Raw genomic sequence first — 16,724 nt, forward strand, 5'->3', positions numbered from 1 at the left:
ATTCCCTTTGTTTAACCATAGCTCATCATGACCCAAAAGCTGCCCATTTGACCTCATTTATGATAATCGTAGAACATAATTTAAAGTCAATCAGAAACTGTGCCAACTTGGGCGAACAGTCTCTAGTCAAAGAATTGACTCAAAAGAATACTATAGTAGCTCTCGCCACGACCAGGCTATATGAATTACCAGAACTCTATAAGCGGTCACTGCCCGATAAAGTGTCTCTAACAGTATGTTTATGTGATAGACTAGTCATCTCTTATGACCCTATGGCACTTGAACTTGCCATCAATCGACTCACACTCTAGTCACTTAGAGATGTCACCTCATATAAGTAACTAAGGGCAATTAGTATGTTAATCCAGTTCACTTTAATAGGGTTCAATATTGTCTCAACAACCTATTTGGATAAAAAAGAGTAATAAAATAAACATAAAAGAGTTTAAAATGAAACTCAAACGATAAATGTGAATATCATATATGAATAATCAATACAATATTATTACTTCATATCTCATAATCTAATACAAATTAGGCATACGCTTAAGACCCATGGAACCTACATGTCGGTCATGCGTAGCCTGCGGTAGAATCTTGGTTAGAAGATCAGCAATATTATCATCTGTCCCAACCTTACAAATTTCAATTTCCTTCCTTTCAATTTAATCTCTAATCATATGAAATTTTATGGGTACATGTCTAGACTTGTTGCTAGACTTGGGTTCTTTAGCTTGAAAGATGGCCCCTCTATTATCACAATTGTAGATACCCAGTATCCGCACCTTCCAAAAACCACCCGACGATGATCGGACTATAACGTGTTTTTGATATGCGTGCGTGAATTGGCTATATATGAGACGGTTTAATGCACTACTCGGATATGAAAAATGATTTCAAAAGTTTTCTAACTTCATTTGCATTAAAATAACACTATTTAGAGTTAACCGTCTTCGGACGCAAAACCAACTCAGAAACCCGCAACTCGAGTCAACCTGAGTCAACCCGAGTCAACCCAAATCTCGAGTGTCAAAAATAATGCCATGAATGTTTTCATCATGTCATGTGACACCCTCATTTATCGCGGAAAAGTAAACACGTAATTCTAGAATAAAACTGCATGGATATGTTTGTAATAGGTTCAATTGGGTAAAAACCTGTAATTTTAAAACCTGAACCTGTTATAAAGATATCCAAATTGGAAGGTGTCAAACATACAAGGTCTAACTAGAAGTTTCATAACATAACCATCGCTAAAGTCGCGAATAGCAAATTATACAACCAAATGTAAAGAGGGAGACATATGTCCCTAAAATGTATGTGACATAAAAAGTATTTAAGGGTCACAATAAAATAAAGCCAATCTAGGTTCCAAGGTTACTTTGCTCGCTAGCTCGTCCATGTACCCCATATATGCATCACCTACCTGTCATTCGCATTTTATACAAATACGAAAGCCACGGTCGGTGGGAGTAACTCCGAGTTCTCCCAGCCACGAAATGTCATAATTAATATAACATGTAAACATAAGAATATGAATACGAATCACACAATGCCTTAGCATATAGATGCTAGACAGTCGTGCTTATCATATGAACAACAATATAACAACACATAGTCCTAGCATGTGAATACTAGACCGACTCAAGCTACACTATCATGTGAGTCAGATAACATCCAGGAATCAAAACTCTATCAACCATAGCCGGCTTGCATCTCACCTTCTATGATTCATAGAATCATCAAACAAGAAAGGACAATATATCAAAGACAGGCATAAGTTCTTAGTACGGTCAATAGTCACTCTGTAACTCGAGTCTATACCACGAGGTAGGGAAGGTAATCGAACCGGTATCTTGGCTCAGAGGTTCTATCAAAACATGGCCAAGACACAACACAACCCTAGCCTAAAATGCAGGGAGACCTAGACATGCGGATACACACCACCGCACCCAAGACCCACAATTTTTCTAAAACAAAGTGAGTACCCTAAGGAGTCCACCAAAGGGTTGGCTAGTACTTAAGCTGACCACTTACTCTCAAAATAAGTAACGAGGTCATGCCCCAACTTGGATATAAACCCACCAAGTCAGGAACACAGAGGCTATTAAGCAGTGAACATATACTCGTCAAATACTATAAAGGCCTATCTATGATGAAGGCCGAAATACTCACCTAGGACCTAGTCCCAGCTAGTCCCAGCTTGAATACTTTAGCCCACACCACACAAGACAAGTAGGACACCCAATTCAGCTGAGAATCCAACAATATCTCCAATATCAATAATAATCCAAATTCCAGCTAACCGTTAATCTCATAATTCATGAGAACAAGCTAAAATGGCAAAGAGACAACAAGACTCAAGTATAAGGCAACCAATTCATCCAACAACCAACATGTGAAATTATAATTACAAATATCAAGGCATGACATAAAACCTCCACTAACAATCAATCTCACCTCAAAGACAAACCCTCGACCCGAGTCCCACGACGGGTCATCGGTCAAATCGAGGCGATAAAAACCTAGTTTGACCAAACTCGTTCGATCAATACTGCCCACTCGAGTCTTGGCCTATTTTGGCCCAAATTACAAAATGTATCACAATGTCATTCTCATGCTATTTCCAATTTCTATCATGTGAAAAACGAAAGTAAAACATTATCAATCACCTAAACACTTAACAAACACCAAACACAACATCATTTACTAATGTGACATTAATTCGTCGAGTAACTCGGAATAGTTACCTTAAGCTAGCAAAGAGACAAGCAATAAACTTGAGAAAGCTTCTAAAACCCAAAATTACTCTTCATCTTCAACCACATATGAGCCACCTAAAAAAAAATTATGTGAAAGAACGATATTCACGAATTATCTTTATATAAAATAAGGAACGGTTATTAATTTAATTATATTTTAAATAAACCAAACTAGCGTCAAAACAATTTATGGACACGGCTCAAAAGTTATTATGACAACCTCAAACTCGGCCTAACCACCAACTACACATGGCCTCAAACTCGTGACTTAGCTAGGCCACGGCCAGGCCACAGCTAGGCCACTAAGAGTCCGACACGACCACCAACCGACTACCCATAGCCACCCTTCACCCTACTTCATAACCTGGCCCAAAAATCAGTCCAAAACAGAACCCAAAAGATGCCTAAGTTCGACCCCAACTCCAGTCCTCAAACGCAAAGTGAAAACCCACGATGACAGCTCTCGTCCCTGCCCAAAACAGAGTACCAATCGTCCCCTTAAGACTCCATTCTCGCGCCTAAAAACAGTCCTAGCTGAGCCAACTAAGTCAGCATTTAAAACGGTTTTAGAGCGGAAATCCACAAGTATAAAGCAACTCAAAAACAGACCCTAAAGACTACAAAAATCGCCCCAACACAGAGTCCAAATTAGTCCAAAACAATCCCTACATGTCATTATACACCGTCTCAACTATAAAACACACCAATTATCACCCAAAACAATCCATACATGTCAGCATACACCGTCTTAAATATACCACTTACTAGCTAGCATCCCAAATGATCCCTAGAGGTCAGTATACACCGTCTCAATCATCTCCACATATCAGTATACACCGTCTCAACTATACAACTGACTAATTAACATCCATAAGGATCCCTATATATAATTATACACCGTCTTAATTATAAAACAGACTAACCAGCATTCGAAATAAACATATTTTACAAGTAATATTGAGTAACCTATCATTGTTACCTTTTTCCGATTGAACTAATCATTTATGACTAACAAATCTTCTACAAGACCGTCTATCTTAGCATCTACAACCGTCTTATAATAAATAAAGCTGAACGTATAAATTGGGTTTGTAAAAATACGTAACGAAAATGAATTTTACTTACAACGGATTGACGAGAACGATGGGAGCAAAGAATATGGAACGAAAATCATTGATAACGGATGACAAACGGAGTGGCGGGATCAATTTAAAATCAAAAAAATCAAAACGAATCGAAAAGAAGAAAAAGGAAGGGAGAAGAAAGAATCTTTGCGTGAGAAATGAGGGAGCACTTGCACTGCTATTTATTATACGTACGTTTCTTCATTGTTAAGAAACTTCGATAGTTATTAAAACCGTTTCGAGTTAAATTTAACCGGTTTTAGTAAACGTTTCAGTAATAAAACGGAATCAATAATAAATAAATTTAATGAGTGAAAATAAAATAAACTCAGCTAGTTAACGTAAATAATAAGAAATCGGCTTGAAACGGAATTATTAGCGATTTTTATGAAACTAACGGATATTAATAAAAAAAAATTGCTAATTTAGTGAAATAAGCTCAAAATAGCTAATTGGACGGTTTTGTTCCCAAAATCCATCTCGGGTTCACTTAAAACAACTTTCATAAGGACTCGTAAAGAAACGGAAATTATTAAATAAATAAACTTGAACTAATTTCAATAAATTCGAACTAACTTTAAATAAATTTATTAATGATTATTAAAATTAACGTATCGAATTATGATGAAATTAATTAATTAGCTAAGCATAAATATATAAATCGTTAAATGATGTAATTAAATTCAAAATAGCAATTAAAAGAATTTTATCCAACTTAATAAAATACGGGGTGTTACATGTCATTTCCATTAAAATGACCCTAATTAGAGTCAAAACCGTCTTCGGACCCAAAACCGACTCAGGAACCCGAAACTCGAGTCAACCTGAGTCAACCCAAATCTCGAATGTCAAAAATAATGCCATGAATGTCTTCATCATGTCATTTCCATTAAAATGACCCTATTTAGAGTCAAAACTGACACCGGGCCAAACCGACTCGAAATTCAAATCCCGACTCACACGGGTCAAACCCGAGTCAAGCACACAAAACACCTACCTCAAGTAACACCTAAAATCATCTTATTAGATGCCCATATTGTTACACGACATCCTATTTGATTACAACAAATTAATAATGGATGGAGAATAGGCCACGTCCAAATTGAAAGGGATAGTACACCCCATTGAGTCACGGGGTGGCTCGCGCCTCAATGGGGTGTCTCCTTAGCCTCCAAGCAAAATCGACCGACCTACCATCCCACATTTCTCTATAAATACCCACCATCACACACCATAATCTTCACGCGAGAGGCCGTCCCCTCACATCTCCCTTAAACTGTAATACTACGGTTTTATGAGTCTCTGGGTACTCTATCGAGTAGGCCTTACTCTGTCGAGTAAGGGTGTGTTGCGGTTTTAAAATAGTTTCTGACCTGTTGGGTACTCGATCGAGTAACTTTGATACTAGATCGAGTAAGAGGGCACTCGATCGAGTACCTCAGCTACTCGATCGAGTAGCTCAGTTAGCGGGTGATAATTCGACGGGTTTTGTTAATAACACGGATTAATATATAAATCTTTCCGTCACTTTCATTATACACCTTTACAAACCTAATAACTTTAAAAGGGAGATTCAAGTTACGTTCTTCGCTTTCATCCGTGTTGTTGACAAATCCCGGAGCTTGAGAGGTCGGATTCCATCGTTCTTTATACCTGTGTGATCCTTGCGTCGAGGGTAAGATCTACATACCAATTTTATAGTCTTTCTTTAAGTTTCGTTAAACCCTAATTTTGGGATTGGGGGTTTTTGTTATGTTTCTTGATTGGTAGCAATTGCATGATTATAAGTTAGGAGGAGGATTCGTAGGAGAGGAATTTTGATACAGCTGTTGAGACAGTCTGATTGTGTTGCTGTTCCAGGTAGGGTTTCCTTACTCAGTATTACTTACATGTGGTGTGGTGTTGTGGTGTAATTAGTATAATTGATTGATTCAGACGATGTTGTGATTGTTATTGTGATTGTGATTGTTTGTCTGTGGTTCTCGAGATGCGTTCTCGGCTGAGTGGAGTCACTTGCGGGAGTGGCTTCACGCCCTAGTTTCGCCCTTCGTGGAACCCGCCACGGAAGGGGATGTGCACATTAATGGGACAGGGTTATCGCTCTGTATGATGAGCGGGGCTTAGGTGGGAACGGCTGCGGTCCCCACGCGTGGCTGGTCCAAAGTGGACGATCGGTGACGGAGATGGAGTGGAGTGCACGATTGTGTATGATTGCTTGAGCTGTGTTGGTTCTTTGTCTTGATTATATAACTTGTGTAAATAGTACTGACCCCATTTAAATGTTTTAAAAACTGTGGTGATCCATTCGGGGGTGGTGAGCAGTTATTGAGCAGATATGATATGACGCGTATGGGATAGTTGGGATGAGTCATCACGTGGCAGTTAGAAGTCTTCCGCTGTGTCAGACGGTCTTTTATAGCTTTGATAGTTTTAGAAGTAAACCGTCTGAGAATGTTGTATTTCAGTTTATCAGTTTTGGTTTTGATCATGTAATCACTTAAACTATTTACTTTTAAGTTTGTTTCGTTATTGTCTTATGATTATCATTGCCTCGGGAAACCGAGATGGTAACATCCTTATACCTGGGTGGTCCTGGTAAGGCACTTGGAGTATGGGGGTGTTACATAAACTTCTAAACTCGACTTCCTAAGTCACAAAATCGACACGTGCTTACGACCTACCGATCGTAAACACAAGCCTTACACATATTGTTTGGTACCGTCGCCGTGCATTCGACCGACCCATTCGACCAACTCAATTCATTAATCAACATGTTTTAATTAACATATTTTCAACTCATTTTCAAAACAAAATCCTTTTTTAAGGCACTCTTTTTAAACTTCTTGATCGTGAGTAGTCGCTACGAGAAAACTTGTCTCTAAAGTCGTCTATGTCGCAAACATCATACACGTAAGTTTGAGGGTGTAAACAACTCACTTTATTTCATGTATTTACTGTTTTTATGAGTCTATAAGCATGAACAATGCATAACACAATTCAAACATAGGTTAGACAAGCCAAAACCGAGTTTTGGCCTAAGACAGAAGCTCCTTGCTATGCAAGGAAGCTCGCGTCTCTTGTGGGTCTCGGGTCAGACTCATCCGTGTTTGTTCTCATCTTTCCTCTTTATTTTATTTCTTATTTGTAATCGGTTTTTACCATTTCAAATGTTTTAATTCATTTTTATGATAAACATGTTTTGACCATTACAAAAATCATCCTTGGTTCCTTATACCATGACGGTTTATTCCGTGACTCGATGATATTATTGGTTAATTACATTTTGATGGGTATTTTAACACCCTTTTCTTTATTTACCATTTTTCTCATTTATTTACATTTGCAAATATATTAGTCATAATTCATAATCATCCTTGGTTCTTCATACCATGTCGGTTTAATCCGAGTACGATAATTAACTTGACTAATTACAACGAAATGAACTTAACATGATTAGTTCAAATCAAACATTTTACATTTTTATTTGTAAACTATACTTTTCAAACTTTCAAATCCGACAACGAATATTACTAACATAATAGTAATTATTCCGAGTCATGGAAATCAAATTTGCAAATCTTTCATCATAAATACGGTTTTAAACAACCTTTTCAAAAACCACGAGACGCCCCCTTGGGTCGGCTAATGGCTCGCGCCCCAAGGGACCGCCTGTTTTCATATTTCAAAACCAGGGCAGAGCCCCTTCCATCGCCAATAGGCTCGCGCCCCAATGGGGCTGCCTAGCGCTGTTCTGCCTCGTTTTTAGCACTTGTCTAGGACGATCCCGATTATGGTTAATCCGAATACATGACGGATCAGATTGACAAATTTACATTTTTACACTTTGTCATTTAACATCCTTTTTCAAATAAATGAATCGTGTTAAGCATCATAATCCGAACTTGGTAAATGGATGTTTAATTTCCGTTCTCACATGCAAATCAACCATAAATCCAATTTCACATCTTATGCTTGATATTTGGATTAACAAATCGACTTAGAAAGCTCACATGTTAGGTTAAAACTTTTGGATGTGCATTTATGCATTTTAACCGTTCTATCAACTTTTGCACTTAAACAACTACGATCGATCAGTAGAGGCCGCTAAGGCGGGCGAGATTGGGTGTCCGATTAAAGGGCTTCCCAATACGTACCCTCACCCCTTACTCAGAACCTTTGGACAGTGGATGGACTTATCCAGGGCGTACGAGAGTCATTTTAGTCATAGAATGCTAAAAGGGGGACGAGTCCTTATATTTAGTACCTATGTCAAACACTGCTTTGTGCTTCGTTTGACCGAGGTATAAATTGGATTTCGAACGGGTTTCAAGCATCCCACAAATGCTTGGTGGTGACTCCGAAAATCTCTAATCGTTTCGAGACCTTTACCGAGACGAAACCGACCGATCTAAAACGATCCGGTCGAAAGCATTTTTACGCCGCTGAGCGTGGCTTTCAAAAGACCGCTGCATGTCCATAGATTGGCTTGGCGTGTAGGTGGCCCGTGACCGCAGATCGGTAGGACCCCCAAATCCACGGACCGAGACGTGGCCCATGTCCACATTTTGGCGACTCCGCTGGGGATTACTAGGACACTTGTGTCTTTGTGATCCTTAGAGGTGAAACTCGAACGAGGTCGTGGTTAAAGTGCATTAATTGATATTACGGTCATAAGTTGGGTTCCTTGTCCGGGCCCACAACCTAACCCTTTTCGACCAATTGGCTCGTCTCGTCGGCGTGAGTTTTCTCATCCCCGCGATTCGAATCCCGATTGAGTCAAGCATACCATTGACGTTACACATTTCTGTTTCGTCAAAGAGCTTTTATGACTTTCGAGCACGAGGCTAGGGCACCTTCCTTACACATTTTGTTTGGATTGGTATCCCTCTCGCAAATCGGGGTTTGATCGCTTGGTGTGTAACCCACCCTCTTAAGCCAAAACCCGGGTCAGCATTATGCATAATATAATGAACTGTGAGTGCTTATGTGCTACTTGATCATAAGTCCTTCCGTGTCATTTTCAAACTTTCAAAAACACCTTTTCGCGCCGTAATAATGGCCATTTCAAACCTCGGTCTTTCGCCGACCGATGCACGCCTTTCTAGGCCGTCGTAATGACGATTTTCAAACCCGGTTTTTATAACCATTTCAACACGCCTTTCTAGGCCGTCATAATGACGATTTTCAAAACCCGGTTTTTATAACCATTTAAACACGCCTTTCTAGGCCGTCATAATGACGATTTTCAAAACCCGGTTTTTATAACCATTTCAACACACCTTTTATGCCGTCGTAATGACGAATTTCAAACCCGGTTTTTATAACCCTTTAAACACACCTTTCTAGGCCGTCGTAATGACGATTTTCAAAATCCGGTTTTCTATAACCATTTCAACACGCCTTTCTAGGTCATCGTAATGACAATTTTCAAATCCGGTTTTCTACAACCATTTCAACACACCTTCCTAGGCCGTCGTAATGACGATTTTTCGAAACCCGGTTTTTACAACCGTTTCTAAGCATCTTTTTATGTCGTTATAATGGCCATTTCGAAACCCTGTTTTTATAACCATTTCAAATGCACCTTTTTATACCGTTGTAATGACGATTTCAAACCTTGGTTTTCACAAACCATTTTAAAATCCCCTTTTACGTCGTCAAAATGGTCGTTTCAAAACTCGGTCTGCCGCCAACCGTTGCATTCTCAAAGCGCCCTTTTACGCCGTCGTAATGACGAATTCTACCCTCGAATTTTCAAAATTCAAAATCAATTTTTAAACAGAAACGTTTTTCAAACCGTCGTAATGACGATTTTAACTTGTGGAACTTTCCAAAATTTCAAATGTCGTTTTCGAAATCAAATTTGGCTTTTCTAAGCTGTCGTAATGACGATTTCAATTCTCACAATTTTCGATTTGCATTCCGTCTTTCAAAGGTTAAAACGGTTTTCTAACCCGTCGTAATGACGAATTCAATCCTCACATTTTCCAGTTTCAAATCTTTGAAAACAAATTTAACCGTTTTCAGATTTCAATCAAATTTCAAATATTTGAAAACAAATCTAACCGTTTTCAAATTTCAATTCAAAATCAAATCTTTGAAAACAAATCTAACCGTTTTCAAATTTCATTTCAAAATCAAATATTGAAAACAACTTTAATCGTTTTCAAAATGCAAATCAAAATTCAAATATTTGAAAACAAATTTAACCGTTTTCAGATTTCAATCAAATTTCAAATGTTTGAAAACAAATCTAACCGTTTTCTAATTTCAAATTCAAAATCAAATCTTTGAAAACAAATTTAACCGTTTTCAAATTTCAATCCGATTCCAAATTGTTTGAAAACAAATCTAACCGTTTTCAAATTTCCAACCCAATTTCAAAATCCTTTGAAATCAAACTTAACCGTTTTCATGGCCATTGTGATAACGATTCCAAATTATTCGATTCTCGATTTTCTAATCCGTGATTCGGAATTTTAGAAAACCGTCTTTGGAAACAACACTTTGTTTTCAGAGCCGCCGCAATTTAAACTCAAACCGTCTTTTGAAAACAAACTTAAGACAACTCTTCAACTGATCGACTTTCGGAGATCCCTACTCTTCGGAAACCGTCCATAAAACGACAAATGAATCTTTTTGAAAATTTCTATTTTCGAAAATTTCAGTCCACCTTTCTGATTCAGCCTCGAGTTGATTTCAAGTCAAGTCTTCCAGATAACATCGAGTCTCTGCAGAAGTTAGTACCTACCTTCTGGTCTAGACCGTGTCACCTAATTATCGAGACATATTCAATGGCGTTAGCAGAGTCAAAACATCCTGGTATTAAACCCATCTTTCCCCTAAATTACGGGTCAAAGGTCAGTTTGTGTACGCATCTTGTCCAACGGCATCACGCCAACAGTGCACATCCAAACTGAGTCAGAAGACGTCTGTCTAGGCATCATTATGCCAAAGCCGACACTCGAGTCTAAGTTCAACTTCATACACCAAGAGTTCAGACACAAGAGGCCATTCACGGTCTTTAATGAACTCATTACCTGGTCACACCGTCGTGTCTTCACGACAAAACTACCTTTTCTACATATGTGTCGCACTTGCCTTTGTTTGTGCAATACCTTGCCAAGACAAGTTATAACGCCTATCGTTATGTCAAATAGGAATCCCTTGGGTGCCATCGATCATCGACAAGAAACTCAAGAAGCCGATCAATCTGCATCTGCCATGACTTCTGCTGAAACCAATAACATGGTCCTTCGACTCCTAGCTACCGTGGAGAACTTGAGCACTCGTCTCTCCCATGTTGAGGACAAAATGATAACCGGGAATTTTCCTTTATCTGGTATTGAGCAAAGGGTTAAGCTCCTTGAAAGCCTGCTACTGGCCAACGACCAAACCAAAACCAGACGACCTCATAGGTCTTTCCCGGATCTGGGTATGCCTTATGCCACAGCCTTGGAAAGGTTAACCTCCCAAGGAAAACTTCAACCAATTGGTCCAACTCCAGACCCTCTACCAAACAAGCGAGGACGTAGATGGGACGGAAAACTGTTTTTCCAATATCACCAAGGTCGCGGACACGATACTAAAATGTGTCTCCCCCTAAAATGTGCCATCCTTGACATGATTGAAAAGGGTGAGTTACCATTACCTCCCTCAACAAACAAAAAGAACAACCCTCCAGAATACCCTACTGAACACAGCCAGGAATCTTCCCTAGACTTCTCTCATCTCGTCTCTCCTGACGATGAGAAAATTCATGCAATTGATGAAGATGGAATACAAAGCGGTATAATGATGCTCTCCGTCTCCATCAACAACATATTCTCAAAGCTGCAAGTGGCTATCGATGATTTGAACACCCGGGTAGCTAATTTGGAGAAGAGGTTTGGTAGTACCGAAAATGAACCTGACCATCAAGGAAACCAACCCTTGGTTCACCAACCAACAGCTGTTGAAAATGAGGAATCATCTAATGGTTCGGACACCCATGAACCTATCAACAAAGAACATGAAATTCCCTCATCAAATACCCCTTCAAAATATCAAGCAATATCCCAAAAACTGCCCATTGACAATGACCAAATCCTGCTTCCGCCCAGGATTGACAAAAACAAAAACAAAAACAAAAACAAAACTCACAAAAACATCCTAAAAAATACCAATGTTGGAATCGTGGGAGAACATCAAAGGGTATTCACAGATCTGGGAATAGCATATGGCACCGCTCTGAGGATACTTTCTTCAGAAGGAATGCTGCAACCTATTAGTCTGACTCCGGACAAACTTGAACACAAAAGAGGTCGTTCATGGAACGGAAATGCTTATTGCCAATACCATCAAGGCAAGGGCCATGACACCGAAACCTGTTTCAAACTCAAGCATGCCATTCAAGATATGATTGAAGCTGGCAAAATCATAATTGCACCTCTCAGTCAAGACAATCCTCCTGAATGTCTCAAATCAAACAGCAAGGTTGAACGTTCTCAAAAGACATTCACCAACCTCAACACAACCTATGCCGCAGCTATTCAAAAGCTCATGACTGAAGGGAAGCTACAACCAATCGAGGCCACTCCGGACCCGTCTGAATGCAAGAAAAGCCGTTTCTGGGACGGTAATGCCTATTGCCAATATCATCAAGGAAAAGGTCATGACACTGAAACATGTTATTCAAAATATGATCGACAACCATGAACTGATAGCTTCATCCCTATGCCAACCTAGTGATGAAGACAACCATAATGAACATCTCTTTCTAGAAGGAGATAAAAGCCTCATGCACTATTATCCTCATATCATTCTCAACAACGAGAGTGAAGTGCTCAAGTGGGTCAATGCTCAAGATCAAATATTCAAGCCGCTGGATGCTGCGAAAGAAACCTTCAAGGAGGAAGATGATGATTAGGAGTCCGTATCTACGATTAAGTCCGAGTCTGAGTCTTAGGCTTTCTCATATCTATCCTAGTGTCTGTCCTTTTATACCTAAGTGACAAACTGGGGGCTGTCCTCGTGAGTCATACGTATTCATCGAGTCTGTACTAACATCTTATTTATATAAATAAAAGCACAATTTTCAGCTATCATATATTCTCCCCTTTACCATTTCCCGTTGACAACGAGAATTGATTTGAGAAATGATTTAAAACAAACAACATGTTCCAATTCAATGTAAGTACACTCGAGTGACGTTAAAATGCGAGTAAAGCGGGGACTCGAAACTCCGTGTCCATTTCTTTACCTATTCTATGTCTGGCAATAGAAATCTTTCATTAGCACCCGATTTAGAACGAGCTTCTATCAAAGGGATCCTACGACGAACCCAGATAACAAACCAGAACATCTCCTTGTTCATGATCAATGACGGAAGGCAAGCCCATTCCCCACAAAAACATCCCATCACCAAGTATCAACCTCTCACCAACGGGTACATCCCCATCCGCACCTTTACCTGCCTCGAACGAAGGACGGCAAAGAACCAATAAATCAAAAACCAAACAAAAAGCAAAGCCAAAGCAAAAGGCCAAAATCAAAGGCCCAAGCCAATAGCAATTCCCTCAAAGCCAAAGCGAAAGGCCAAAATCAAAGGCCCAAGCCAATGGCCATTCCCTCAAAGCCAAAGCGAAAGGCCAAAATCAAAGGCCCAAGCCAATAGCCATTCAATCAAAAGCTAAAGCAAAAGGCCAAAATCAAAATCCATTCAAGCCAACAGCCATTCACCCAAAGCCAAAGCTCAAGGCCAAAATCAAAGGCCCGAGACAATAACCATTCACCCAAAGTCAAAGCGAAAGGCCAAAGTCAAAGGCCTAAGCCAATATCCATTCACCCAAAGCCAAAATTCAAGGCCAAAGCAAAAACCAAAGCCGAAATCAATTCGCTTAAAGCAAAAAAAAAAAGCCAAAAGCTACTCAGGCGAAGGCCAAGACCCAAGCCAAAATCAAAACAAAACAAGATTGAAACCCTTTTCCCAAAAAGGCCAAAATCCAAAGAAAGCATCCAACACACAAAATCCTGGACGAGTGAGTCCAAAATACCAAGTCCAGGACCAACAAGTCTAAAGCCCAGGACCAACAAGTCCAACACACCAAACTCCAGGACCGACACGTCCAAAACACCAAACACTAAAACCTCAACCAAAACTGCTTCACCCCTAAGTCCTTCAACAGGCTATTACAGGGAGACCCATCTAGGATCCTGGGGATTCCCCTCAAGATCATAACCAACATCGCTTCACCCCTAAGTCCTTCTAGAGACTGCTACGTGGAGACCTATCTAGGATTCTGAGGATTTCCCTCAAGCTCGTAATATCACACCTTAACCTTTAAGGTCCAGACATGGAAATCTAATCCCATGTTATTTACCAACCATTTCGTGCTCAGGCCACATCAAGCCGAAGACCCCATTCCGCACCACACTACAAGTCGTTACCCTTCGGCCTAAAAAACACAAAGTTCTTGCTCCAGATTTTTATCTGTTAAGCAAACCCATTATTACCAAGCTCCACATTCTCTAATGTTGAAGCCATTTTTCACCACAATCCCCACGGAGTCCTCGAATGCTTTGCTATCGAGAACGGCACATACCTAATCTACCCTTAGAGTCCACTTTTTAGTGTGCTCAAATGATAAGGAACATTTTCACAAATTACACCTCTTCGATTCATGATCAAGAGGTATTTATCTCCAATCAACCTTCGAGTCACCAAACGGAATTTTCCGTCGTGACGCTCAACTCCAGATTATTATCTGTCAAACAAACCATTATTACCAAGCTCCATATTCCATAATGTCGAAGCCATTTTCACCCTGACCCAGATACGGAGTCCTCGAATGCTTTGCTACCGAGAAACGGGACATACCCAATCTACCCTTAGGATCCACTTTTTAGTGTGCTCACATGATAAGGAACATTTTCAAAAATTACACCTCTTCGATTCATGATCAAGGAGGAATTATCTCAAATCAATTTTTCGAGTCACCAAACGGCTTTTACCGTCGTGACCCACACACTTAAAGGTCCTAACATCTCGCTTAGGCACACAAACACGTTTAGAACTAAGATCTGGTTTGATTTCACATCACGTGAATACGTAGGCAGTCCATCATTGACACAACCATACACCTCAAAATCACTTAAGGTCCTAACAACTCGCTTAGGCACACACACACACTCAGAACTATGATCTGGTTTGATTTCGCAAACACGCGAATACGTAGGCAGTCCTATTACTAGGACACAACCACACCCCCACACATATTCAATTTTCACACCTTCAATTTGCAACCCATTGCACACACAGCTCAGAACTACGATCTGGTTTGATTTCGCAAACACGCGAATAAGTAGGCAGTCCTATTACAAGGGCACAACCTTATGCTCCTTTCACAATATTTCTAATTTTCAATCCTCAATAACCGGCTCGGAACTACAATCTGGTTTGATTTCGCAAACACGCGAATACGTAGGCAGTCCCCCAACAAGGACACAACCGCACACCCATTTCAATCTCAACCATTAACATCAATCCTCAAAAGTAGCCCACCCAGCTGCAAATATTAATCTTATACCTATTTACTGGGGGCTTCTTCCTTAAGATGTCGCCCATTCCTTGTTTTGTCAAATTCCCACATTCTCACTCTAGGGCCTCTCTTTCGAGACGTCACCCGTCCTTTATCCTCAAACATCTTTTGAGTCTCGACTATAGTCCAAAATAAACCACCTTTAGCCTAGTGCTCGGTTCGGACAATGAAAAGGTCTTGGTTCCGCTTTCCGAATCATCATGCCTCAAGGAGGGATCTCAAACAAGCAAACGGAGGCAAAGGTGTCTGGCGAAGATAATCGATTCTTATTCCCCAGCCGAGCGGATCTTCTACTCCGATGATCTGATGCGCGTTGACACCCTTTCTTAGCTAGGAGTTGCACTTACATGTGCAAAGTCTGTCAGAGTTACCCCCGTGTCGTGTCAATAATGAGTTGGCATTACGTTCACGACTCCCCGTTTGTCAGTCTGTCAGTATGCGTCTGTGTGAGTCCGTGTCCCAACGGCCACGTGTCTCCAATATATTAAATCATAGATCTACGAGCAACAAGACTCGTCTTTAAGCTTCACAACTTTCAAAACTCATATCTCCTCTCACGCGAGATATTACGTGTTAATTGCTTACATGCTTATGTGATCATATGCTTATATTCTTACATGATAGTTGCTTATATGCTAACTGCTCACATGCTCAAATGTTTACATGCTTATGTGCTTATATGCTTGAATTCAACGTGCTTGTCTATGCAACTGCAGATTTGTGTGGTCACTAACCATGCAGATAGTCTTGAGAAGACAAACTCACTCCAATTGAGTACTGGGTTCTTCCCAACAAACGGGGACCCAAGTCCAAGGGCTTTAACCCCGTCGATTACATGGCATACGCTACCTCCTAGCGAGTAGCAACTCATATCCCCGGCGAGTCCTGAGAAGTTTCTAACTCCCTAGCGAGTGCCGATTTTCAAATGGATGTCACACATGCTATTTCCCACAGTCGATCTTTCGACCACCATAGCTGGCGAGCCTTTGTCCGCAAAAAATATACAACTCAAGGACATATCCCGAAGATGCCTCGGGTATGACTCCTTTTCACAAGCTGGCGAGCCTTTGTCCGTAAACAAGGTACAACTCAAGGACATATCCCGAAGATGCCCCGGGTATGACTCCTTATCACAGGTGGCGGGCCTTTGCATGCACACAAGATAAGACTCAAGGACATATCCCGAAGATGCCTCAGGTATGACTCCTTCGTATGGCTGGCGAGCCTCAAAACGCACCACCTTCAACACCGGCTGGCGA

Source organism: Silene latifolia, chromosome Y (genome assembly GCF_048544455.1).
Source record: "Silene latifolia isolate original U9 population chromosome Y, ASM4854445v1, whole genome shotgun sequence".
Classification (NCBI taxonomy): domain Eukaryota; kingdom Viridiplantae; phylum Streptophyta; class Magnoliopsida; order Caryophyllales; family Caryophyllaceae; genus Silene; species Silene latifolia.